This window comes from Vulpes lagopus, chromosome 7 (assembly GCF_018345385.1).
Source record: "Vulpes lagopus strain Blue_001 chromosome 7, ASM1834538v1, whole genome shotgun sequence".
In the NCBI taxonomy this organism is placed as follows: domain Eukaryota; kingdom Metazoa; phylum Chordata; class Mammalia; order Carnivora; family Canidae; genus Vulpes; species Vulpes lagopus.
This window is the reverse complement of record NC_054830.1, coordinates 65,783,001-65,808,891: the sequence shown is the minus strand read 5'-3', so window position 1 is coordinate 65,808,891 and position 25,891 is coordinate 65,783,001. Positions and strand designations below refer to the sequence as shown.

Genomic DNA, 25,891 nt, shown 5'->3' with positions numbered 1-25,891 from the left:
AAATCTTTAAAAAAAGTTATTTGTAGTAAAAAGCACAATATAAAATTCGTCCTCTTAACCACTTTTAGATACATAGTTTAGCGGTGTTAACTGTATTTACACTGTTGTGTGACAGATCTCTAGAACTTTTTCATTGTGCCGAACTAGAATTCTAAACTCATGGAGCAACTCCCCATATTTCCTTCCTCCATTCCTGGCAACCACCATAATACTTTGTTTCCATGATTTTGACAACTCTAGGTATTTCATGTAAGTGGAATCATACAGTATTCCTTTTGTGACTGGTTTGCTTTACTCAGCAGAATGTCCTCAAGATTCATCCATGTTGTAGCATATGATAAGATTTCTTTAAGAAAGAAATTTAAGTCTGAATAATATTCTCTTATATGTATATACCATGTTTTGTTTATCCATTCATCCATCTGATGAAGTTTTGGAACACAGGTGAGGTTTGGTGGGGTGAGGTCTGGAGCCGATGACCAGGAAGGAATTCTCGAGGTGTCCTGGGTGCAAATTGGTGGTTTTATTAAAGCCTGGGGCCAGGACCCCTGGGCAGGGAGAGCTGCTGCCCCCGGCCTGTGAGGGGAGGCTGGTTATGTACCTGGGAGTCGGGAGGGGTTTGGGGAGCTGCTCTCTAAGGGATTCTGGAAGCAAGGTTTCCAGGACCTTGAGGGGCTTGGTATTGTTGGGAAAAGGTCACTCCCTACGGTCTAATAAAGCCTGAGTCATGAGCCCCTCAGATGTGTATCCGTGAGCCACGTGCTTGGGGGATGATCGCCCACACGTGTCTTGGGGGTTAGAGATAAAGGGAAATTTCTAAAGGAATTTTTACATGTTAAAGTAGACTCACGGGGTCCTGAGGATCGGGCTGAGATTGCCTTTTGTCCTGAGGAAAGTATGACCCTCGAGGCAGCTGAGTCTGTCCAGGAAGGTCCCTCTGCCTGTTTCAAGGGCTTGTCATGTGCTTTGTCCTCAGCTAGCCCCCTGTTCTCCATCACATCTATGGACATTTGGGCAGCTTCCACCTCTTGGCCATTGTGAATATGCTGCAGTGAACATGGGTGTGCAGATTTCTCTTCAAATTCCTGCTTCAATTGCTAGATATATACCCAGAAGTGGGATTTCTGAATCATAATCTTATTATTTTTGAAGACCCCCCCATACTGTTTTCTATGGCAGCTGCACCATTTACATTTCCACCAACTTGCTGAGGGTTCCACTTTTCTCCACAGGATTATATATTTGAAATATATGGCAATTAACTTTTTTTTGGACAATAATTATTTTGTCAAAAATGTTTAGATAGTTTTTTTTTTTTTAAATTCAGCCTAGACCAGGAGGAGTGTTGACAGAGCAAGGTGTTAAGAATCCTTTTTTTAATTTTTTTTTTTATTGGAGTTCAATTTGCCAACATATAGCATAACACCCAGTGCTCACCCCATCAAGTGCCCCTCTCAGTGCCTGTCACCCAGTCACCCCCTCCCCCCGCCCACCTCCCCTTCCACCACCCCTTGTTCGTTTCCCAGAGTTAGGAGTCTCTCATGTTCTGTCTCCCTCTCTGATATTTCCCACTCATTTTCAATCCTTTTTTTTATTCAAAAGTCGGTAGTCTCTTTCTCTTCTTATTCTTCTCTCTCCTGATATACCCCAAGGGCAAGAGGGGCTCAGGTTCCCTGGTCACAGTGGGGTGAGGCCAGGCTGTGAGCACCACATATGGCTAATCAGATGTGCTTTAAATATTATTTACTTGCCATTATTATTATTATTTTGGAGCTACCTATTACCGTAAATAGAAAGGAAGTTAAGAGCATGGAATCTGGCGTCAAACTGCCTGGGACGAATCCGGGTTCCTCCAGCTACTCTGTGATCCTGGGCAAGTGTCTTAAGTCCTCTCCGCTTCAGTTTCCTCATCCATAATCGGGCAGTGCTAACACCCACTGCATAGAGTTCTTAGGATTAAGCAGCTGCATAGTCCCTAAGCACCTAGAGACGCTCACATACAGAAAGTGCTGCGTTTGCTACGTAAAATAAGGTGGGGGGCGCCAGCCTTGCCCCTTGTGGTCCCGAGGTGCGTAGGGGGGCGGGGAATCAGTGCCTGCCTCTGTGGTCCTCGTGTGTTTTGGGTGTCATGCCCCCCCCCACCCATGGGATGGACGCGAGTGCGGTAGTTGGTCTGGGAACTTCCACTGGGCAGCGGTGACTGGGTTGCCCGCGAGCAGGAGGTGTTCCCGCACCTGGATGTAGACGTGCCGGTGCTCCGCGCCTTAGGACAGGTGCTACAGCGGGCGGCAAAGGGTCCGGCCCGGAGCTGCACCTGGCGCCTGGTGAACGGTCCCCGGGGCTCGGGGGGGCGTGGGGTCACCGGCCGGGGCTGCACCTGGCGCCTGGTGAACGGTCCCCGGGGCTCGGGGGGGGGGTCACCGGCCGGGGCTGCACCTGGCGCCTGGGGGACGGTCCCCGGGGCTCGGGGGGGGGGGCGTGGGGTCACCGGCCGGGGCTGCAGCTGGCGCCTGGGGGACGCTCCCGGGGCTCGGGGGGGAGCGTGGGGTCACCGGCCGGGGCTGCAGCTGGCGCCTGGGGGACGCTCCCCGGGGCTCGCGGGGGGGGGGCGTGGGGTCACCGGCCGGGGCTGCAGCTGGCGCCTGGGGGACGCTCCCCGGGGCTCGCGGGGGGGGGGGCGGGGGTCACCGGCCGGGGCTGCAGCTGGCGCCTGGGGGACGCTCCCCGGGGCTCGGGGGGGCGGGGGTCACCGGCCGGGGCTGCACCTGGCGCCTGGGGGACGCTCCCCGGGGCTCGGGGGGGCGGGGGTCACCGGCCGGGGCTGCACCTGGCGCCTGGGGGACGGTCCCCGGGGCTCGGGGGGGGCGGGGACGTGGGGTCACCGGCCGGGGCTGCACCTGGCGCCTGGGGGACGCTCCCCGGGGCTCGGGGGGGCGTGGGGTCACCGGCCGGGGCTGCACCTGGCGCCTGGAGGACGTTCCCCGGGGCTCGGGGGGGGGGGGGGCGTGGGGTCACCGGCCGGGGCTGCACCTGGCGCCTGGGGGACGCTCCCCGGGGCTCGGGGGGGGGCGGTCACCGGCCGGGGCTGCACCTGGCGCCTGGGGGACGGTCCCCGGGGCTCGGGGGGCGGGGGTCACCGGCCCGGCCCCCCCCGCACGCGGCGCCGGCCGCACCTGCCTGGGCGCGGAGGGCGAGCCCGTGCGCGCCGGCGCGGCGGGGAAGGTCGGGGCGCACCTCCGCGGGCAGCGGCGGCCGCGAGCTCGGAGCGCTCCGCGGGCGGTGTCGTTACACACTTCCTGTGGGTCTCGCGGCCCGCGGCGCGCTTCCGGTGCCGGCTGGAGCCCGGGTCCGAGCCCCCGCCCCGCCCGCCCGCCGGCCCCGCCCCGCCCGCGCCCCGCCCCCCGCCCGCCGCGCTCCGCGCTCCGAGCTCCGAGCCGGGCGCGCGGAGCCCGGGGCGCACGGAGCGGCGCGCGCCGGTCGCAGAGCCAGGCTGGCGCCCCGGCCCCCGCCCCCGCCCGCGCCCCCGCCCCCGCCCGCCGCCCGCCCGGCGCCCTCCCCGCGCTCCCTGCCTCCGCGCCCGGCCCTCCGGCCGCCTTCCCTCCCTCCCGCCCCTCGGTCCCGCCCCGTCCAGCCCGGGCCCCCCGGCCCCCCCGCCGCCGCCCGCGTTCCTATGGACAGACGCACAGACACCTGCAGGTGGGTGAGAGCCGCGGGGCGGGGACGAGCACGAGCGCGCCGACGCTGCGCCCTGGGCCGGGAGCCCCTTTGTGTGGGGGGCGGCCGCGCTGGGGTCCGCGCTGCCTGCGCCGCGGCGCCGAGCGCTGACCCGGCTGAACCCTCTTTTGTCTCCTGGCGGGGGGGGGGGGGAGGCCGGGAGCCCGTCAGGGCAGCGGCGGGGCGCGGGGCGCGGGGGGACCCGGGCTCCGGGCTCCGAGCGGGGCCGGCCCCGCGCAGCATCCCCCGCCGCCGCCGCCGCCGCCGCGCTGCGTGGTCCGGCTCCCCCGCGCCCGCCCCGGGTCTGTCCGGAGGGGGCAGGAGGGCGGGAAGGAGAAGGAGCCGTCGGCCCTCGTAGTTTCCAAGTGTTGAGGCGCAGGCGGGAGGCGGGAGGCGGGAGGCGGGAGGCGGCTCGGGGCTCTGCCCGACTTGTTCCGCCGGCGGGAGGCGCGGCCGTGCAGGGGCGAGCGGCGCTCCGGCCCCTTATTTATTGTCTCTAACGGAGGCGGCGTCCGCGGGAGGCCCCCGCGCCCCCCGCGCCCCCCCCGCCGAGGCCGCGGCCCACGCGTGCGGGTTCCCGGGCCCCGCGACCCCACCGGGCTGCGAGCAGCCTGGCCCCCGGCCCCCGGCCCCCGGCCCCCCGGCCCCCCGGCCCCAGCCGCGCTCGCGGGCCGAGTCGGTGTTCAGGTGCTGCCTCTCCTCCCCCTCCCCCTCCTCCCCCTCTTCCCCCTCCTCCCCCTCCCCCTCCCCCTCCCCCTCCTCCTCTTCTTTCTAAGGTTAGGCAGGGACTTACAGGCAAATCGAAGATGAGCCTGGCTGGGATTTTTACCTTTTGGTTTTCTTTTTACTTATACATATATATATATGTACATGCACAAATTTAAAGTTTGATGATAAAGTTTTGTTATTTCCCAGACTCCTTAGGATTAGCAAGACAGTCTCCTACCTGTTAGGTAAACAGTTACCAAGCGAGTCAGGTGCGGGCTGACAGCCTCCACGGTGGAGGTTAAGTGCAAGTGCAATCAATATCCAGCTTCCCGTGCAGGCTAAAACCTTTATTTTTTGCTGGTTTAGAGCCTGAGGTCTTCCACAGCACAGGGAGGAGAACATAAATGTTAGAACTGATTCCCCCCCCCCCCCCCGTGATTGTGATTTCCTTCTTTTATTCCGTGTGTCTATTCCCTCTCTCTCTCTATAAAACCCCACGATTGGGTCGTACATGGTGGAAATAGTTTTTTGCAAAGTAGCGTAGGTGATATTTCCGACTTCTGTTATTCATCTGGTTGAGTTTCTTGTGAAGAGCTGATGTGTATTGGTAGGTATCCAAATTGTAAATGAAGTTGAATGAGCACCCAGAAACTTGATTTTACAGATTCACATTTTTAATGCAGGCACAAATTTATATCTTTGTATGAATCTCAGTCTAGGGCTCACTTCTGGAGACCTTTTTTTTTTTTTCTCTCTCTCTCTCTTTCCTGTCGTGTGAGAATCCACATGGACAAATTTAAATCTGATGGTTATCAAGGAGACTGAAAAAATAGTTTTGGGTGCACTCAGGTCGTATAGGTGGAGTTGTATGTAGGAAGCAGCTTTCTTAAACATCTGAAAAACATTGCGGTGGAAAAGAATTTATTTAAATCTTCATCAAGTAGGATACAGAAATTCATCAGAAAGCAATGTACAATGTTAATACAGTTTTGATTAGGCAAAATGATTTTTGTCATTATGAAGAGGAGAGCTTCAGTGTGCCAAAAAGAGTCATTTTTTTTCCAGAAGAAAAAATTAGCCTAGATGTTTGCCCTAGTTACATTAACAGATTATTATTATTATTGCATGCCCAACGTTGTAAGTATCTGGGCTGTACATTTTTGTACACTTAAAACTTAGAAGACGCTACATCTAATCTAACAATCTTACCAGTCCCTTTGAACTGATCAAATTTTATTCATGTTTTGACTTCCTTTCTAGATTAGCTGAATGAATGTAGAGGGCATATAGGTTTCAGTGCAAGGCACTAGTAGGCCCTTGAGCAAGATTCCACTTTCTTTTTCTGGTAAGGATGGCCCAAAGAGCATAGGTATTGAAATTTGTTCAGGCTTTATTAGGAATGGTGGGATGGAGTCGGAAAACACTCCCAGAGTTCCAGCTATTTGATTACACACACTCTTTATCAGTTCTTAGGATTTTTTTTTTAAAGATTTTATTTATTTATGAAAGACAGCGAGAGAGGCAGAGACACAGGCAGAGGGAGAAGCAGGCTCCATGCCGGGAGCCCGATGTGGGACTCGATACCGAGTCCCCAGGATCACACCCCGGGCTGCCGGCCGCGCTAAACCGCTGGGCCACCGGGGCTGCCCAGTGCTTAGGAATTTTTAAAAAGATAAGCTAATAACTTGAATTGTTTATGTATTTATCTGTAGGTCTGTCAATCAGAGGGATGAGGTTTAACAAAGAGTCACCGTGTAAATTAAATATTGAGAGAGTGTGGTCTGTGTTGAGAATTGCTTGGCAACTTGTAGTTATGCCTAACAGTTTTCTGGGATTGGCAGTGTAGTGTCTTCCCATGGGCTGGCTAAGAGGTAACACCTAGTTTGTTTTTGTTTTTGGCTCTGATATATGGGTATTCATTTTTTTGTTTTTGTATAATAAACAGTATTTTTTTGTGTAGCCCGAAGCAGTCCAGAGAACCTTACATATTTTCAGCTGATTTCTCTTCTTGTATGTTGGTGGTTAGGAAGGGGTATACATTATTTTTCACTCTTCATGGTTGAGACTTTTTTCTGATACCTTTGATATGACAAATGTTACTTCCAGAAATTCTGAATTAGTAGAGTTGGATTTTGAGTATAGATGAGCAATATAAACTGACATTTGCTGGTTTCTTTTTTTTAAACAACACTAAGCTGTCCAGTTATGTTTGATAGACTTGAAAATCTGCAGACTTTTCCTGCTTGTTATCAATGTGGTACCATTAAAGGAAACTCAAAATGGCCATTTTAGGTTAACCTGGAACCCTCAGAGGACTAGTATTATTAGTCATAACCAAATGGAAAGCTGAAAAGTAACAATTTTATTCTTTGTAATAGATCGGTGAGTTTCAAATCCTTCTTTTTCATGAAGTTTTTTTTTTTTATAGTCTGCTGTGGAAGCAGATGGGACTGTGAGAAGTGTGGACAGTGACCTCTCTTCCAGCCTTTATCATCCTGCATTGTTTAAGAGCAGCATAAACTCACGCTGCTCTTGGAAAATGTGGCATTCATTCTTGGATTAATATTCTACTACCAGATGTACGAGGCTGGCTCTGAAGAAGCTTTTTCTCTTAAATACTGTCAAAAATAGAGAAGCTGTAGATTGGAGAGAAGCCATTTATTTTGAACAGTTTATTTTCTGACAGTTTGTGTTTGTAAAGAAACCTGCTCATAATATTTACTTAAGAGATCTACATAGTTGCCCGAAGAAGCCCCACAGGTTTCTTTTTTTCCTTTAAAAAAGTTTCCATAGAGCTTAACTCTTCTGTGATGCTTCTTGACTTTGCTTCTGATTAGTTGATTTATGGACTTTATTTACCAGCATGATTGGAGAATTCTTTTGCTATACAGAAATTGCACTCTGCCTGTGCTCTGGTCTGTTTCCTAGGTAACAGATGTACTGCATAGATTCCATAATGAGGACTGTGGTTGGCTAGTTACAGTGTAAATTCTGTTGTTTGGTAAAGCTTAGTCTCAAATTCAAATAAAGGTCAAGAAACCAAAAGTACTCGAGATGCGAATTTTTGAATTTTATTTTGTATCCAATGTCAACACAGTTTAATATGCTTTTCTGGGGAAAGACAAATTATGCAGCAATATTCAAGCGTGTTTTGTAAAGTCTTAAGTAGTTGGAGAGCTTTTTTACTATTCCATATTGGTAATACCGATGGTTCTAGTGACAAAGAAGATGTGTCTCAGAACACTTCATCATACTTTAATAAAGCAAAGAGATATTGTCTAGGATGTCAGTAACTGGATCTTCTGTATTGAAAGAAAAGTAACATCATATATGTTGCTAAAGATAAATTGTGCAACTTCATGTGAAACACAGCTTTTAGGGGTGCTTGGGTAGCTCGGTCAGTTGAGAGTTGGACTCTTGATTTTGTCTCGGCTTGATCTGAGGGTCGTGGGTCTGGGCCCTGTGTTGGGCTCTGTGCTGGGTTTGGAGCCTACTTAAAAAAAAAAGTGGTAAAAAAAAGAAACAACTTTTAAAAGCTTTAAAAAGACATTAAAATATTTAAGCAACTTTTAAAAACATTAAAAGTCTTACTGTAAAATGATGCATTTGTCTAGCTATTTTCTCTCTGATCTGCCTGACTTTTGGCCTGCTCAGAACCAGGGAGCAAGTCTCTCTTACGTAGCAACAAATTGGAGAATAGCTTTCCCCTCCATCTGACTCTCCTCTGGAAATCTATGGCCTCTATAGCTCTAGGTGCAGGACAAGAAATAATATATGTGCAATTGCTAGTAATTATTACCTGTTTGTTAAAAAATTTACAGTGAACCAGAATTCCATTAATTCCCATTGAAAATATTTTTTCATTTGATGCATGAAAATGTTTTTGTTTGTTGATCATCAGGAATTCTGTTAAATTTTTAAAGAAAGATTTATCTATTTCACAGAGAGATCATGGAGAGTGAGAGATCGTGTGTGCAGGCGGAAGGGCGGAGGGAGAGAATCTTCAGGTGGACTGTCTCCTGAGTGCCGAGCCTGAGGTGGGACTCCATCCCAGGTCCCTGAGATCATGACCCCCGTGGAAATCAAGAGTTGGACGCTCAGCCAACTGAGCCACTCAGGTGTCCCTAAAAAAAAATTTAGGTTAATTTGAGGGGCAGCTGGCTGGGTTAGTTGGTAGAACGTGTGGCTCTTGCTCTCAGGGTCATGAGCTGGAGCCACATGTTGCGCATAGAGCTTACTTAAAAAAAAAAAAAGTTAATTTGAATTCTAAAGATTATCCAGAGTTGCTTCCATTACTTTCCCTTGCTTAGCAGGATTGTTTTTGGATTATTTATTTACCCTTTTAGTTAATTTTACTAAAAATTAGGAATAGAATATATCTTGTTTAGGTTTTCTTCTTGGTTTTTCTCAAAACTGACACTACTTTAAACTTTTCTGGCCTTTTCAAGTTGCAAATATTGTGCCCCTTCAGTTTTCTCTTGTAAGTATTTACTCTTAAATTTTTTTTAAAATTTTGCCTTTTTTTTTAAAGGCTCCATGCCCAACATGGGGCTTGTACTCACGACCCTTATTTATGACCCTGAGATCAAGAGTCATGTGCTCTCCTGACTGAGCCAGCCAGGCACCCGTATTTAAAATTTTTAAATCATTACATAATTTAAGGCATAACCACCACATATCAAAAGCTCTACTTTTCTGAGACTTTATACTTCTGGGGCAGAATTAACAGTGTTTGTGAACTCCGCCTCAGCCAGAACAACTTCCTCTCCCCAGCCTGTATAGTTAACAAGGGCTGTCATAACAAAGTATGACAGACTGGGTAGCTTAAACAACAAAATTTTCTCACAGTCTGGAGCCTTAGAAGTCCCAGTTCAGGATGTTGGCAGAGTTGGGTTCTTCTAAGGCCTCTCTTCTTGACTTTCGATTTCAGTCTTCCTCAGATATTTTCACTCTGTGCCTGTCTGTGTCCTAATCTCTTCTTATAACATATCTATCCATAGCCTTAGAACTCACCCAAAACATCTTGTTTTACCTTAATTACCTCTTTAAAGGCCCTGTCTCCAAGTATTGTCTCATTTTGAAGTACTGGGTATTATTAGGACTTAAGTGTATGAATTTGGAGGGAAAACGATTTGGCTTCTAAGTGCAGAGCCTGAAGTGGGACTCCATCCCAGGTCCCTGAGATCATGACCCCAGTGGAAATCAGGAGTTGGATGTTCAACCAACTGAGCCACCCAGGTGTCCCTGAAAAAACCTTTTCCTCCACTCCTTGTCTTTTATACATAACATACATACTTACTTCATCCCATATGTGTGATACAATGAAGGCCCTACACTACTTTATTCCTACTTCCTAAGATTTCTCAGTTCTGTTCGCCTCCATACAAATCACATACTGTCACCTACACCTATGGTCTTGGTTCTATAGTTGAATTTACTCAAAGCACAACACAAGTCCTTATGCTAAGGCTTCTGTAATAATCCTTTTGATACTCTGAAGCTCTTTTGAATCCTCATAAATGGCTCATGTGAATAATGTATCCTGTCTTTCATGCTTAAAACTGTTTATCTGTGGTTTTATACTTGGAGGCCAGTGTTGCTGAATTTAAGTACTTGGCTCACATTTTCTTTCTTCAGATCTCTTAAATATGTTACTCTGTTGTAGGGTTTGGCAGACCTTTTCTGTGAAAGGCCAAATGGTAATTATTTTAGGCTTTGTGGAACATGGGTCACTGTCACAATTATGTAACTGTGCCACTTCAGTCCAAAGCAGCCATGTAGAGTATGTAAATGAACAAGCATGACTGTGCTTAGTAAAACTTGATTTACAGAACCAGACAGTGGGCTGGATTTGGTGCACAAGGCGTAGTTTGCTGAGTCCTACTCTATTGTATTCTGATAAAAAGTGTTGTCATCAGAGTCTAACACCACTATGATGTTCTTTTTTTAAAGTGACTCCATCTTTCTCTTAGATGCCCAAAGGGCTTTTTTCTTCATCTTTAAAGCCTAGTAATTTTCCTAGAGTATGTATCGACTATTTTCTATTAATTTTTTCCAGATAATACAAGGTGGATTTTATAATGTTGGCTTAAATATTTTTTCATAAATATTTTCATCAATGAAAGGTTTTAGTATTTAATCTGTTTTAGTGCTTTCATTTTCTTTTTTGAGGGTCTCCTGTTGCATGTATGTTGGATCTTCTTTGCCTTTTATATCTATACCTTTCTTCAAATTATTTTTATCTTTTTAAATATTTCTTTTATTTTTCTTTTTTTCCCCTTTTATCCTTTATCAAGCAGTTTCTGTGGTATCTATTAAGTCCAGTTTTGTCTTCCTTTCTGAATTTTTTTTCTTTCCTAGTCTGTCCTGAATTCTATCATTTCTCTTTGTAAAAGTTCTTGTATGGCTCTTGTCTTTCTCTCTCTCTCTCTCTCTTTTTTTTTTTTTTTGCTTTTCTGTTTTTGATATATACTTTTATTTTATAGCTCTCTCATTTTCTTAATTTCTTTATTTTTTTTACAAGATGTTATTTATTCATGAGACACACAGACACACACACACACACACACACACACACACACACACACAGAGGCAGAGAGAGAAGCAGGCTCCATGCAGGGAACCTGATGTGGGATTTGATCCCGAGACTCCAGGACTATGCCCTGGGCCGAAGGCAGGCGCTAAATTGCTGAGCCATCCAGGGATTCCCCCCTTAATTTCTTTTAATATTGAAATATTGTGCTACTGTTCTCATCTACTTTATGGCCATATTTTTGATGTGCCTTCATTGACTATTGGTACCTTATTTGGTTCTTTCCATCTTTTTCTCACAGTCCCTCACATAGGATTAGATTGCATTCTTTACTCTTGTTCATGTTTAAATTAGATGGATTCTTAAAAAGATTTTATTTATTTAATCATGAAAGACACAGAGGGAGAGGCAGAGATGTAGGCAGAGGGAGAAGCAGGCTCCGCGAGGGGAACCTGATGCAGGACTTGTTTCTGGGACTCCAGGACCATGCCCTGAGCTGGAGGCAGATGCTCAACCACTGAGCCACCCAGGTGTCCCTAAATTAGAAGGATTTACTTATACTTTAGGAGAAGGTTTCTGTGATGGAGGTGGAAGTAGATCAAGGTAGTTTTTTTAGTTTCTTGGTTTGAAATTTTTTCCTTTGTTGCTTATGTGAAATATTAAAAATATTGCCACTCAGTTAAAATTAGAGTGAGATACCATTACATACCCACTAGAAGGGCTAAATGAAAAAGATGAAAAATATCAGATGTTGGTGAGAATGTATTGTAACTGGAGTTCTCAAGCACTGCTATTGGAAGTGCAAATGGAGAAAGAAATATAAATGGAGGGGCATTTGGGTGACTTGGTTGAGCATCCAGTTCATGGTTTGGGCTTAGGTCATGGTCTCAGGGTTGTGAGATTGAGCCCTGCATTGGGCTTGGCACTCAGTGCAGAGTCTGTTTGAGATTCCTTCCCTCTCCCTGTCTGTTTCTCCTCTCTCCCTGCTTGCTCTCCATTTCTCAAACAAACAGATAAATAAAATATTAAAAAAAATGGATACAAGCAATTTGGAAAGCTGTTTGGCAGTATTTACTAAAGCTATGCATTTGCATATTTTATGGCCCAGTAATTCCACTCAAAGATACATGCTTACCAAAATAAATGTACTAGAATGTTCATAGTACTGCTTATAATAGCGCCAAAACTGAAGTCTGCCCAAATGACCATCAGTATAATATGTAGTAGATGTTACATGGATGGCCTCAAGTAAATGACATCTCATGGTGTCTGTGCCTTGTGTTGTCCCTTTGTACAATGATTCTGATTTTCACCATGTACCTTACTTGGGCCAGTAGGACATTAGGCAGGTGTGATGCAGCAGATAAGAAGCTTGATAAATGCATACACATTGGAGAGAAATACTGCCTTGAGACAATAATAGAAAGAAGAACTCAAGTAGGAGAGGTCAGGTGGAAAAAAATTGAGGCACCCCCGCTAATGATCAGCACTTATTGCCAGGTAGGTAAGACCATTTTGACCTCCAAGCTCACTTGATCCTGCAGCTAAAAGTAGCCACATAAACAAGTCCAGGTAAAGCCAGGAGAAAAACTGGGCAGATAACCCACAGAATTGTGAGAAATGAGAAATTATTTTAAGTAACAAAATTTTAGGGTTGTTACACAACAGTAGGAAACTGAATCAGAATGGATAAATTGTTCTATATTCATACAGTGGAATACTGTGGAGCAATGAGAATAAACAATCTGTAACTACATGCAATAGTATATATGAATCTCACAGACCAATGTGGAGCTAAAGAAGCCAGGTGCATGAGTTTGAACTGTGTGCCTCCACGTATATAAAATCTCCAAGCAGGCAAAATCAGTTATTTCTGTTAGAAGCCAGAACCTTGAGGAAATAGTGACTAGAAGGAGAAAGTAGAGGCTTCTGGGGTGCTGATAATGCTCTGTTCCTTGATCTGGTTGCTGGTTACATATATATGTCCTGTTTGTGAAATTGTGAAATATCAACAAGTTGTTCACTTATTATTTCTCCTTTTTTTTTGATAGTATGTTATATATAAATATACATATATATTTTAAGATTTATTTATTTTAGAGGGCAGGAGAAAGCAAGCACAAGTAGGAGGGGCAGAGGGACAAGGAGAGAGAATCTCACACAGACTCTGAGCTGACCATGGAGCCTAACTGGGAGTTCAGTCTCAGGCCCTGAGATCATGACCTGAGCTAAAACCAAGAATTGGTTGCTCAGCTGATTGTGCCATATTAGGTGCGTGCATGTCTGTCTTTCTTTCTTTCTTTCTTTCTTTCTTTCTTCACACTATCTAGGTGTCTTTCTTTCTCATTCATTCATTCATTCATTCATTTATTTTAGAGCACATGTAAGCAGGCAGAAAGGCAGAGAGAGAGAGAATCCTCAAGCAGGCTCCTTGTTGAGTGTGGAGCCTGGTGGGACTCAATCCTAGAACACTGAGATCATGATCTGAGCTGAAATCAAGAAACACTTAACCGACCCCTGATTGTATATCTTATTTCAACATAAAGGAAGAAAAATGTCTTTTTTAGTTTAGTCTCCTTTTTGTTATTCTCTGAGATTGACTTCCTTTGGGTCTCTCATTTATCCCTATTAATGCCTCTCTGTTTGATTTGTATTTTATTTTATTTATTTATTTTTAAAAAGATTTTATCCATTTATTTGTGTGAGAGAGAGAGAGGGCAAGAGAGAGCGAGTGACCATTAGAGCAGGGAGGGGCAGAGGGAGAAGCAGACTCCCCACTGAGCAGAGAGCCTGATGTGGGGCTTGATCCCAGGATCCTGGGTTCATGACCTGAGCTGAAGGCAGACATTTGACTGACTGAGGCACCCAGGCACCCTTCAAGATTTTATTTTTAAAGTAATCTTTATACCCAATGTAGGGCTTAAATTTACACCCCCAAGATCAAGAGTTATATACTCTACCAGCTGAGCCAGCTGATTTCGATATTAATTCCAACAGTTTTCTTACCAGGTCTTGTCTTCCCTAGAAGCCAAACTTTACTTTTCTGGATCCAGTTTCACCCCAGTGGGTCTTCTCTTTTTGAGAGTGATTGTTGGTAATTTCTTGTTCACCATCTTCACATCAGAAGCCTCTTCTTTCTCCTCTCATCTGCCCAGTTGCTGATCCTGAGTTCTGTTTTTTTGGTGTGTGTGTTTTAGTTTTGCCCACTCATCTGGGGTTCAGGGGGTTACCTCATCACCTAATTTTGTTGAACATCTTGTCTTTTGTTATCCTATTGTTCTCATCCATGTGTTTGTTTTTCCATTGGAATAATTGTAGATTTGCTTGCAGTTACAAGAAAGAATAGATTTTTTGCCTACTTGCCCAGTTTCCTCAAATGGGAAGATTTTGTAAAACTATATTAACAGCATCACAACAGGATATTAATTGTTCTGGACTGAATTGTATTACCCCCAGATTCATATGTTGAAGTCTGAACCCCCAGTACCTCAGAATATGACTGTATTTGGTGGTAGGGCCTTTGAAGAGCTTATTAAGTTAAGGCTTTTAGGGTGGTCCTAATCCAATCTGACTGCTGTACTTGTAAGAGGAGGACGTTTGGATGTAGAAAGAGACACCAGAGATGTTATGTATAGAGGAAAGACCATGTGAGGACACAGCGAGAACTTGGCTATCTGGAAGCCAGGGGGAGGCTGCAGAAGAAACCAAACCTGCTGACACCTTCATCTTGGGATTTCTAGCCTCCAGACTTGAGAAAATGAATTTCTGTTATTTAAGTCACCCAATCTAGTATTTTGTTATGGTAGCCCTAATAAATGAATACATTGGTTTTGGTACAATCCACTACAGATATTCAGATTGTCAGGTGTATTAGTGTACATTTGTGTGTATTAGGATCAGCACAGTACATTTTATCACCTATGTATGTTCCTGTTTCTACCAGCCGTTCTAGTCTGCTTGCATCCTGCCAGCATATTTTTTTTTCTTTTTTAGATTTTATTTATTTATTCATGAAAGACAGAGAGAGAGAGAGGCAGAGACACAGGCAGAGGGAGAAGCAGGCTCCATGCACCAGGAGCCTGATGTGGGATTCGATCCCGGGTCTCCAGGATCGCACCCTGGGCCAAAGGCAGGCGCCAAACCGCTGCGCCACCCAGGGATCCCTCTTTGAGAAAATTTTTAAAAAATATCTATTTGTTTGAGAGAGAACACAAGCAGGGAGGAGGGGCAGAGGGCAGGGGAGAAGTAGACCCACCCCCACCCCCCCACAGAGCAGGGAGCCCAACGTGGGCTTGATCTCAGGACCCTGGGATCGTGACCTGAGCTAAAGACAGATACCTAACCAAATGAGCCACCCAGGAGCCTGAGATTGGTTTTTTCTTAAATATTTTTTTTTAATTTTTTTATTTATTTATGATAGTCACAGAGAGAGAGAGAGGCAGAGACATAGGCAGAGGGAGAAGCAGGCTCCATGCACCGGGAGCCCGACGTGGGACTCTATCCTGGGTCTCCAGGATCGCGCCCTGGGCCAAAGGCAGGCGCCAAACCGCTGCGCCACCCAGGGATCCCGAGATTGGTTTTTTCCAATAAGCATGGAGATTCATCTAGGTTGTTTCATATAACAGGAGTAATCTGTGAGTATATCCTAGTTTATTTAACTTCATCTGTTGAAGCACATCTGAGCTGATTCCATTTCTTGACCTTTACAAATAAAGCTGTTATGAAAGTAATTTGTAATCTCTCTGGGATACATAACAAGGAGCGTCACTGCAGTATTTTATGGTAATTATGTGTCTAGTTTTTAAGTAACTGCCAAACTTTTCCAGAGTGATTGTACCATTTTATATTCCTATGAACAATATATAAGTGATCTAGTTCCTCCACATCCTTGCTAGCGTTTACTGTCATCATTTCTTATATTAGCCATTCCAATGTATGTGTAGTAATATTGTGGGGTTTTTAAAAAGATTTTATTTATTCATGAGAGGCCCAGAGAGGTAGAGACATAGGCAGAAGGAGAAACAGGCAGCCTGATGTGGGACTTGATCCCAGGACCCCGGGATCACACACGCTCTGAGCCCAAGGCAGACGCTCAACCACTGAGCCACCCAGGCGTCCCAATATTGTGGTTTTAATTTGCATTTCCCTGATGGCTAATATAGCACAACTTTTCATATGCTTGTTTACCATCTGTATATCCTCTTCTGAGAAATGTGTGTCATTTGCCTATTTTCTAATTGGATTTTTAATTTTTTTACTGTTTTGAGAGTTCTTTGTATATTCTAGTTACTAATCCTTTGTTCTTTGTCAGTTAGGGCTTGCAAATGTTTTTTTCAGTATGTACCTTGTCTTAATCTTCTTCACATGGGCTTTCACATTGCAAAAGATTTTAATTTCAGTTTTACCAATTTGTCCTTTTATGGATTATGCTTTGGTATCAAATCTAAGAACTCTTTGCCTAACCCCAGATCTCAGAGATTTTTTTTCTTATGTTTTCTCCATGTTTTTAAGTTCTACATTTAATTTTTTAAAAAGATTTTAGTATTTATTTGATGGGGGGAAGTCCCCAGGTGGGAGGTAGGAACAGAGGGAATGGGAGAAACAGACTCCCTGTTGAGCAAGAGAATCTGATATGAGGTTCGATTCCAGGACCCCAAGATCATGACCTCAGCTGAAGGCAGAAGCCTAACCCAGCTGAGCAACCCAGGTGCTTCACCTTCTACATTTTATAGTTAACTCTGATTTATTTTGCATTAATTTTTATTTAAGGTGTGAAGTTTAGGTTGAGGTTCATATTTTGCCTATGAATGTCCGTTGCTCCAGCACCATTTGATGAGAAAGCTATCCTTCCACCATTGAATTGCTTTTGCATCTTTGCAAAAAAAAAAAAAAAGCAGGTTGAGCATATGTATGTGTCTATTTCTTGGTTTACTTCATCTGTTTTTGTGAATAGATTTGAGGAGAGTCCAAAACTAAGCCTTTGCTACTGTTCAGCTTGCTTAGAACTCCTTGTTCATTCATTCATTCATTCATTCATTCATTCATTCATTCATTCATTCATGAGAGACACAGAGAGAGAGGCAGAGACACAGACAGAGGAAGAAGCAGGCCCCACACTGAGAGCCTGACATGGGACTCCATCCTGGGTCTCCAGGATCATGCCCTGGGCTGAAGGCGGCGCTAAACTGCTGAATCACCCAGGCTGCCCTCTCCTTGTTCATTCTTTTTTTTTTTTTTTTTTTTTAAAGATTTTATTTATTTATTCATGAGAGACACAGAAAGAGAGGCAGAGAAACAAGCAGAGAGAGAAGCAGGCTCCATGCAGGGAGCCTGAGTGGGACTCAATCCAGGGTCTCCAGGGTCACACCCTGGGCTAAAGGCGGTGCTAAACTGCTGAGCCACCCGGGCTGCCCTCCTTGTTCATTCTTTTTTTTTTTTTTTCCTCCTTGTTCATTCTTAAGCATGATCTTTTTGTCCTTATCTTGGAAAACTTCTTTTTTTTTCCTATTGATCAAAGTGGACAAATATCTAATTAGGAAAAAAAAAAAGGTAAGATATGCAGTAATTTGATTACTAAACAGTTTTTTCAGTTTATCTTCTTTATAATGTAGTGATAAGTCGACATGTATTTGTTTCAGAGAATTCAGTTTTTTTCTAAATTACTTGCGTTAACATTTTCATGACAATTATGGCTCAATAATAATAAGTATACTTTATCTGGCATCTTGAGAAAACAGGGTTCTACATTAATGGATTTTTGTATAAAGTTTATCTCTTTGATGAAACTTAAAATTTTAATTATTTTTAGGGAAAATGTTTCCCACATTTGGTTAAATTTAAATAAAGGGTGGCAATTCAGTTACTTCTGGAAATCTGCCAAGAATTCTTTTCTGGCATCTGGATGAACACAAACAGAGAGAAATTTGTTTCTTGCCCTAGAAAATTCACTTAAGCTATTCTGGCTCTGAAGTTTTGCAACATTAGACTGGTTTCCTACAACCAATGCAAGGAAGTTTCCATCCCCCAACTGACAAATCCATCAAATTCACGGATTTACCAAAACCTTGTTTCAATAGCCTTTGAAGATTTCCATGAAATTTTAGTTGAAAGTATTCCCATTCTACTTTCAGAGCAGCATTTTAAGGAATGTCCCTTTTTTTTTTTTTTTTAAGATTTTATTTATTTATTCATAAGAGACACAGAGAGAGGCAAAGACATAGGCAGAGAGAGAAGTAGGCTCCCTGCTGGGAGACTGATGTGGAACTCCATCCCAGGACCCTAAACATTTTAGGCAATTACTTTATTAATGGAAAATATAGATTTTATAACTTAACAGTATATAAACACATCATTAGAGAAATATTAGGTATATAGGTAAGACTTTCATCTGTCAGAAAGAAGCCAGCCAGTTAGCAAAAAAACAAACCCCCCCAATTTATGAGTATTACATATCAAGACTATATTCACATATACTAAATATATTCATAACAATATATTCATAGACAAATTATTTATAATCATATATGTTGTTTATTGAATATATTTACTTGCATTACATATATTCAAAAAGAAAATATTTACAAGACTAGATCACCATACAACTCTTAGCTTTCAAAAAATGTTTAGGGTTTTTTTCTTTTTTAAATAAACTCTATCTCACCAATACCCTCCTTGTTGGCCCCCCTCCCCCATGTGGGGCTCAGATTCATGATCCTGAGATGAAGAGTTGCATGGTCTACTGACAGAGCCATCCAGTTACTCCTAGGATTTTTCTTATTTAAAAATTATTTTGAGTCAAAATTCATCCTATAGATTTGCCTTAATATGTTTTTAGTTGATGCCTTCCTATTAATCATTCAAATAGATATTTGTGTTTCTAAGAGCAAACTATTTTCCTGAGAAGTAAAGATATCCTTATATATTATGTAATAAGAAACAATATTTTTGTTAATAATGGAAGAATGTAATTCTGTATAATGTTTTTTGAGAAAAGTATACATAGGTGAAAGGTCAGCCAATTTGGCTATGTGAAAACTTAAACTTTTAAAGTTTTTATTAAAGTAAAGTGAAAAGGGAAGGCAACAGTTTGGAGAAAATGCAGCAATGTGACAGTTGAGGTCTTCATGGCACTGTAATATTTTAATGATTTACAAAAGAATTAATAAAACTTCAGGGAAAAATAGGTAGAATGAAGAGCAGTTATTTGCCTCATTAGTAATTAAGCATAAAATAATACAGCAATCCATTTACTTTTAATTTTCTTTCTTTCTTTCTTTATTTTTTTAATTTAATTACTTATTTTAGAGAGAGAGACAGAGGGTGTGTGCATGAGGGGGAGGGGCAGAGGGAGATAGAATCCAGGGAGAGAGAATCCCAGGCAGACTCTGGGCTGAGTGTGGAGCCTGTCTCAGGCTTGTTCTCATGACCCTGAGATCACAACCACCAAAACCCAGAGTTGGGGGCTTAACAGACTTGTGCCTCAAAAGAGCCTCTGCCTGCCTGCCTGCCTGCCTTCATGTAAAATTACTGTACAGTGTTATATAGTTTCAGGTATACATTAGTTTTGGCAATTCTGTGTTACTCAGTGCTCATTACCAAAAGTGTACTCTTAATTCCCTTCATCTGTTTCACCCATTCCCCCCACCCACCTCCTCACTGGTAATCACCAGTTCTCTATATTTAAGAGTCTAGTTTTTTTGTCTCTTTTTTCCCTATTCTTTGTTTTGTTTCTTAATCCATTTACTTTTTAAAAAAATCTATCAAAGTAGCAAAAATATAATATGAAATATTGCCCATTGCTGGTGAGGGGAAAGGAAGAGAGGAAGTTATTCTCCTATGTATTGCTGATGGGTCTAGAGAATTCTTTTTTTGTTTGTTTGTTTTTTGAAACTTTGAAGGTGTAAGGGAGGAAAAACCGCCCCTTACTCTCCTAGATTCTGTGACTTGGCCTAAGTAATAAACAGATTAATAGGGGAAAAGCATACAGTGTTCTTTAATATTTTTGTGTGCACACAGGAGTCTTCATAAGGCAAATGAAGTCCCAAAGAAGCAGTTAGAAATGAAAGTTTATATATATTTTAAACAAAGAATTTATATATTTGTGGAGAAGTGACTAGACAAAGTTTCAGCCAGCAGCCATAAATTGTGAGACAGTAACTAGAAAATATATGGGAGAAACTAATGGAAGATAAGGGTTATTTTAGTAAGTGTATTTGTACAGATCCATTTTGGCATCATCTCCCAGTCTCTAGTGCTAAGAATGTTCTTCCCTTTCTGCTATAAGGAGGGCATCTACCTCATGGGAAATTTTGTGACCTGGTTTTAGGTAGAAAGAGAGAGGTCAGAGAGAACTTCCTGCATTAGCTGTTTCTCGTGTGCTTTCCGCCTGAAATAGTATGCCAAAGTGCCATATTTTGGGATGGCACCTTATGAACCCCTCCAAAATACAATATGTGTGCCAGTAATGAGCATATTGTATATACAGTTGATGAATTATTACAAGGTGGATAAATATGACTAGCATTCATAGCAATAAGCTGGACTTTATCAGCACGTTAGAGGAGCCCCTTATACTCCCTCCCATATCTAACCCAATCTTCCTGAATGATTGCTGAGTCATAGGGTATATATGCTCAGCCTTAGTAGAGACTGCCAGTTTTCCAGAGTGATTGTATCAGTTTATACTGCCAGCAGTAGTGTGTCAGGGTCCCAGTTGCTCCACTTCTTCATGATTATCATTTTGGAAAGCATTTTGACAGAATGTATCAAGAGCCATAGATCTGTCTATACCCATTTATCTGGTAATTCTACTAATAGAAAAGATGGGGAAAGATATGCACAAAAACTTGAGCAAAGCAGAGATCAGAGATCACAAGCTAAATCTGGCCAGCTGCACCCCAAATCCAGTTACAACCATTTGTTGTTTGTGGCTGCTTTTGTGCTACAGTGGGAAAGTTTAGTAGTTATTTCAGAAACCTTGCAAAACAAAATATTTACTATCTGACCCTCTCCAGAAAAAGTTTGCTGACCTCTACATTAGAGCACTATTTAGAGTAGTAAAAGATTAGCAATAACTAGTATCCACCAGTTGGGGAATTACTAGTTATATCCTGGTGTAAGCACTTGATGGAATCGAATATAGCCATTTAAAATGATGGTGATACAGATTATTCATCCAGTACATATTTATTGGGCATTTGGTATATGTTAGGTACTTTTCTAAATGCTGGCAAATCAGTAAAGACTAGAATTCATGCCTTCATAGAACTTAAATTTTAGTGGAGGAGATAGGAAATAAACAAGCCAAGTACATAAAATAACATGTAAGAGGTTAGTGGTAAGATGGAAGAAGAAAGGGAAGGGAGATACGAAAAATTTCAGGGTGAGGGCTTGATGTTTTTATTTTTTTATTTTATTTTATTTTTTTTTTGGCTTGATGTTTTTAGATTGCCTTCTTTCTCTGAGAAAATGACTTTTGAGTAAGAACTTGAAATAAGTGAAAGGGCTTGACATACAGGTAGCTGGAGGAAGAGCATTTGAGGCAGAGGGAGAATCAAGTACAAAGGGACAAAGTTGGAACTGTGCCTGATGTGTTGTTCTAGGAACAGCAGTAAGATGAAGGGCTGTGATAGAGTGAAGGACAGGGAGAGTAGCAGGGGGTGAGGTTGGAGGTAATGGAGGTGGGGTGGCAGTGAGGGCCCATCATGGTCAACCTATAGCAACATGAAAAATCCCTATCATAAATTGTTCAAGTAAAAATAGTGCTCTTTCTCACTTCCATTTTCCCTCCCTCTCTGCTCAGTAATGACAGTCATGTAAAGCAATGCATAATAAGGAAAAGACTGGAAGAAAATACCTTGGAATACCAACATTTTTAATGTCCTGGGATTATGAATTATGCTTCTTGCCAACACTTGCTATAATTTGGCTGTCTTCTATAATAAAATGGATATTTAGAAACTTGAAGGATTTTGCATACCTTAGAAATCAGTTACTTTTAGTTGATTGTAGCCTGCCAGTGGATAGCACTTTTTTTTTTTTTTTTTAGGATTTATTTATTTGAGAGGGAAAGGAAGAGTGCCTGCCTGTGCTCAAGGGTGAAGGCAGGACGGAGGGGCAGAAGGAAAGGGAGAAGGAGAGAGAGAATCTCAAGCAGACTCCCCACTGAGCACAGGGCACGACATAGGGCTTGATCTCAAGACCCTGAGATCATGACCTGAGCCAAAACCAAAAGTTGATGCTCAACCTACTGAGCCACCCAGGTGCCCCAGATGGCGTTGTCTTAAATCATCTAAGGAGTTGCTGGTTTTTAAATTATTTTTTCAGTGTTTGAGTCAGAAGGAACTGTGGAGCTTATGTACTTAACTCCTTCATTTTATGTTTTATAGGTTAGGAAATGATTTGGAGAAGTGAAGGAACTCAGGCTTTCAGTTCTTTTTCTTAGATGTTTGTCCCATCACTATTTAATCTGAGGTTATTTTGCACTTTAATGATTTTTGTGATTAATGACTTACCTAATCTCTAACATAAAAAGAAAATCTTTGATAGTAATGAAATCTAAATCTGTGTTGTCCAAATCTTCTTAGTGGGAAAACCACTGTAGCAGATATGTGTTAATAATGAATTCTTTTGGCGAGCATCCTGGTTAAGACCATGGATGTAGTAGAGCTCAGACTGCCTGGGTTTGTTTCTGGCCCTTATTAGTACATAACCTCTCTGCGCGTTAGTTTCCCACTTATAAGATGCTTTGATCCTAAGTATATACCCCATAGGGCTGTTGTGAAAATTAAATGAATTCATGTGGGTAGAATGCCAGGCACCTAGACCAAATGATTATTGAGGCTTAAATGTCAGGAAGGGAAGGTATTTGAACACTAAGTACCAGAGAAAATTGAGTTCAGCAAATACTTGAATTATGGTGTTGAAAGTGTTTATGTCTCTCTACTTTGACTTCATAGAGAACATGTGGCAGTTTATTAACATTGTGAAGCTGATCATCTTAATTAGCACAGTGGCCTCATACCCTGCTGTTGTAGCATTTATGCTATAAACCCTTCACAGATGGTTATCGAATCGGAGGGGAAAGAATACTTACTTTTATTTGAGTAGCAGAAATACTGTGACTTAGGTGAATGGCCTGAGTAAGTGGATCATATGACAAAACACAGAGCAAGATGAGTGGTAAAAGGCCACTGGCTGGCCTAAAAGCTGGCTGGCACAGTGTCCATCCAGCTCTAGGAAAGATTGCTTGTTTACTGGAGCATGCAAGAACTTTGTTTTATGCGGATATAGGTCAGGGCAGTAAAGAGCTCCATATACACAGACACACAGTGGTGAAAGGGAGTCAAGTAGAGTGTGGAGGGTGTAACCTGTCCTTTGAAGTGTGCCACCAAAATTTTAGTGTTTGAGTGCCCTTAACTTCAGAGAGGTTGAGCACCACAGAACTCATGTAATAGCTGATAGTTAAGAATTAACCCTATTTATTTATTTTAAAAGATTTTGTTTATTCATGAGAAACACAGAGGCAGAGACATAGGCAGAGGGAGAAGCAGGCTCCCTGTGGGAAGCCGATGTGGGACTCGATCCCAGGGCCCCAAGGTCACACCCTGAGCCCCAAGCCAAAGGCAGACGCTCAACCGCTGAGCCACCCAGGAGTCCCAAGAATTAACATTTAAAAAAGTTTTCCTAGAAAACCCCCTCAAAATATATAATAAAACTTGTTAAAATTTGAGGTATGGGGCTGCCAGGTTGGCACACTCAGTTAAACATCGGACTCTTGGTTTCGGCTCAGGTCATGATCTCACGGTCCTGAGATCCAGCCCCCAGTTGGATTCTGTGCTCAGCTCAGCTAGGATTCTGCTTAAAATTTCTCTCTTCTCCACTTGGCGGGATGAGCACTGGGTGATATGCTATATGCTGGCAAATTGAACTCCAAAAAAAAAAAAAAAAAAAAAAAAAGTTTCTCTGTTCTCCTCCATCTGCCCTTCCCCCCTGCTTTCTTCCCCATCCCCAAATAAATAGATCTTTAAAGACTTTTTTGAAGTATGGAAAAAACAAAATTTAACTTACAGAGTACTTTGGCAATTTGTAAAAATAAAGTTAGATATATTTTTTTTACTGGTATTTGTCTTAGTGAAGGGTAATTTTATATACACACTGTGTCCCTAATGTATTTTGTGTTTGAGACTATTTGGGGATTGCATAAAATTCTGTTACTTTTTAGCGGGAAAAGTCTGAATCTTTTTGCAGTGCTGGTTTTGTTTTCTTCAGAAGTTTTACTTGGTCATGCTGCTGCCTTTTTCTTTTTAACATAGCTGGGTGAGTACAGTTGTAGTCAGCAGTGTTTCTACCACACTAGCTTCATAAGAAACTTTCTGCCTTCCTTGCAGAATCATGGATTATAACTTAGGGTTTCTGTGGGCATGTTAATTCTGAATAGAACCTGGGGATTGTGCTTAACTAGAAGTCTGGTGGTTTTGGTAGTGAGTTCCTAACAGGACTCAGATACTTATATGCTCAGTAGGACATTGCTGTTGTAGCAATTGTGGTATTTAATTGAACCTGAAGGTCCCTTGGAATTTTCCTAGTCCATTATATTAAACTGCGAAAGTTCTTTAAAATGTAATTCAGTATTTATGATTTAGTTAATAGTTAAGCTAAGGACTTTTAGAAGCATTTGGAGGTGGGTGGAAGGAAGCCATACATTTACAGAGACCTTCATGAAACATGAAAATTGTGACACTGAATTAGACTTTCTTTCCCAGCCCTCTGCTGCTACACCAGGCTCTGGTCCAAAGAGTAGCATATGACTCAGATTTCGCCTGAACACCCTTGTTTGTTGAGTTTGTTATCCTTTTCAGGGCTGGGTTGGTATATCATAGGCACATAATTAATCTGAATACTCAGGAAGGACATATGGAATCTCTCTTCTGGTTTTAAGAAATGACTGTGATTGAATAGTTTGATTCTTTCAAGTAAGAATTTTTTGTCTGTTTGGTAAATATATAACATTAGCATGAGGGGAACTAAATTCCTGTCGACTAGGATATCAATCAAACTTTCTGTTTCTGTAAGATCAAGTGTGACTGAGATAGTGTATCTCTTAGCTTTACTTGGTAATTCTTAATCTTTTTTTTGTAGGTTTTTGACCCCTTTGAGAATTGGATAAAAAGTTTGAATTCTCTTCTCAGAAAATGCACACCTGCACATACAGCATACAATTTTGTATAAATATTAGGAAGTAGGTGGATCTTCCTGATGCTTTATGCTAACAGCCTCTATTTTGTGTATTTACATTTTAGCATATGACTTTCTTCTGTTTTCTTAAGAATGGAAACCTTAAACGTTTGAGATAAGGATTAGGAGAGTAAGCTTCTGGGTTTCCAGAGAAGATTTGTGTTTTGAGGGGGGGATACTGTGGTATTTTTCCATCAGAAATCCATTTAAACTGTTGTTTCTGATAAATGTGTGAGTAGTGCATCTGGATAAATCATTCTTCTGCACTGTAGGTAATGAAAAAATAGTCTCTCACTACTGGTACATTCACAAAGACAGTCTAGCAGGAAAAATTAAAAAGCTTAAAATCTCATTCTCATTTCTACAGGAATAAAGAGGGAGAATTCATTATGTCAAGCATTACAAATAAGCATGTATTAAAGCGGCTACATATGATGATGGCACATTGTTGGAACACCCCATGAAAGATAATTTGCATGGAAGATGATTATTCAATAGGGCTTTAATTTACAAGAAACATTCCACAATTTAATTGAGCCCTTTTTGCACATAGTACTTCACTTCAATAGATTGCATTTGCTCCCTGCATATGTACAATGCCATAAGGGTGTTTAAAATCTGATTCAGTCTAGCTGGAAGGTGAAACAACAGATGAAAGTCATGTCATAAAAATATACATTATTAAACATTTGAGAATTGTTT

General features: G+C 42.7%; 1 protein-coding gene across 3 annotated transcripts in view; it reads left to right on the top strand.

The window, feature by feature from the left end:
• Positions 1–3,611: 3,611 nt before the first annotated feature.
• The window catches only part of KIAA1958 (KIAA1958 ortholog), a 148,066-nt gene continuing 125,786 nt past the window's right edge, over positions 3,612–25,891 (top strand). Inside the window, exons 1-2 of one of the 3 annotated variants that reach the window (XM_041760450.1) lie at positions 3,612–3,696; positions 8,367–8,459. The gene's annotated coding sequence lies outside the window, so the exon portion shown is untranslated. The remainder of the gene's footprint in view (positions 3,697–8,366; positions 8,460–25,891) is intronic. The other 2 variants (XM_041760447.1, XM_041760451.1) reach the window with 2 other exon arrangements.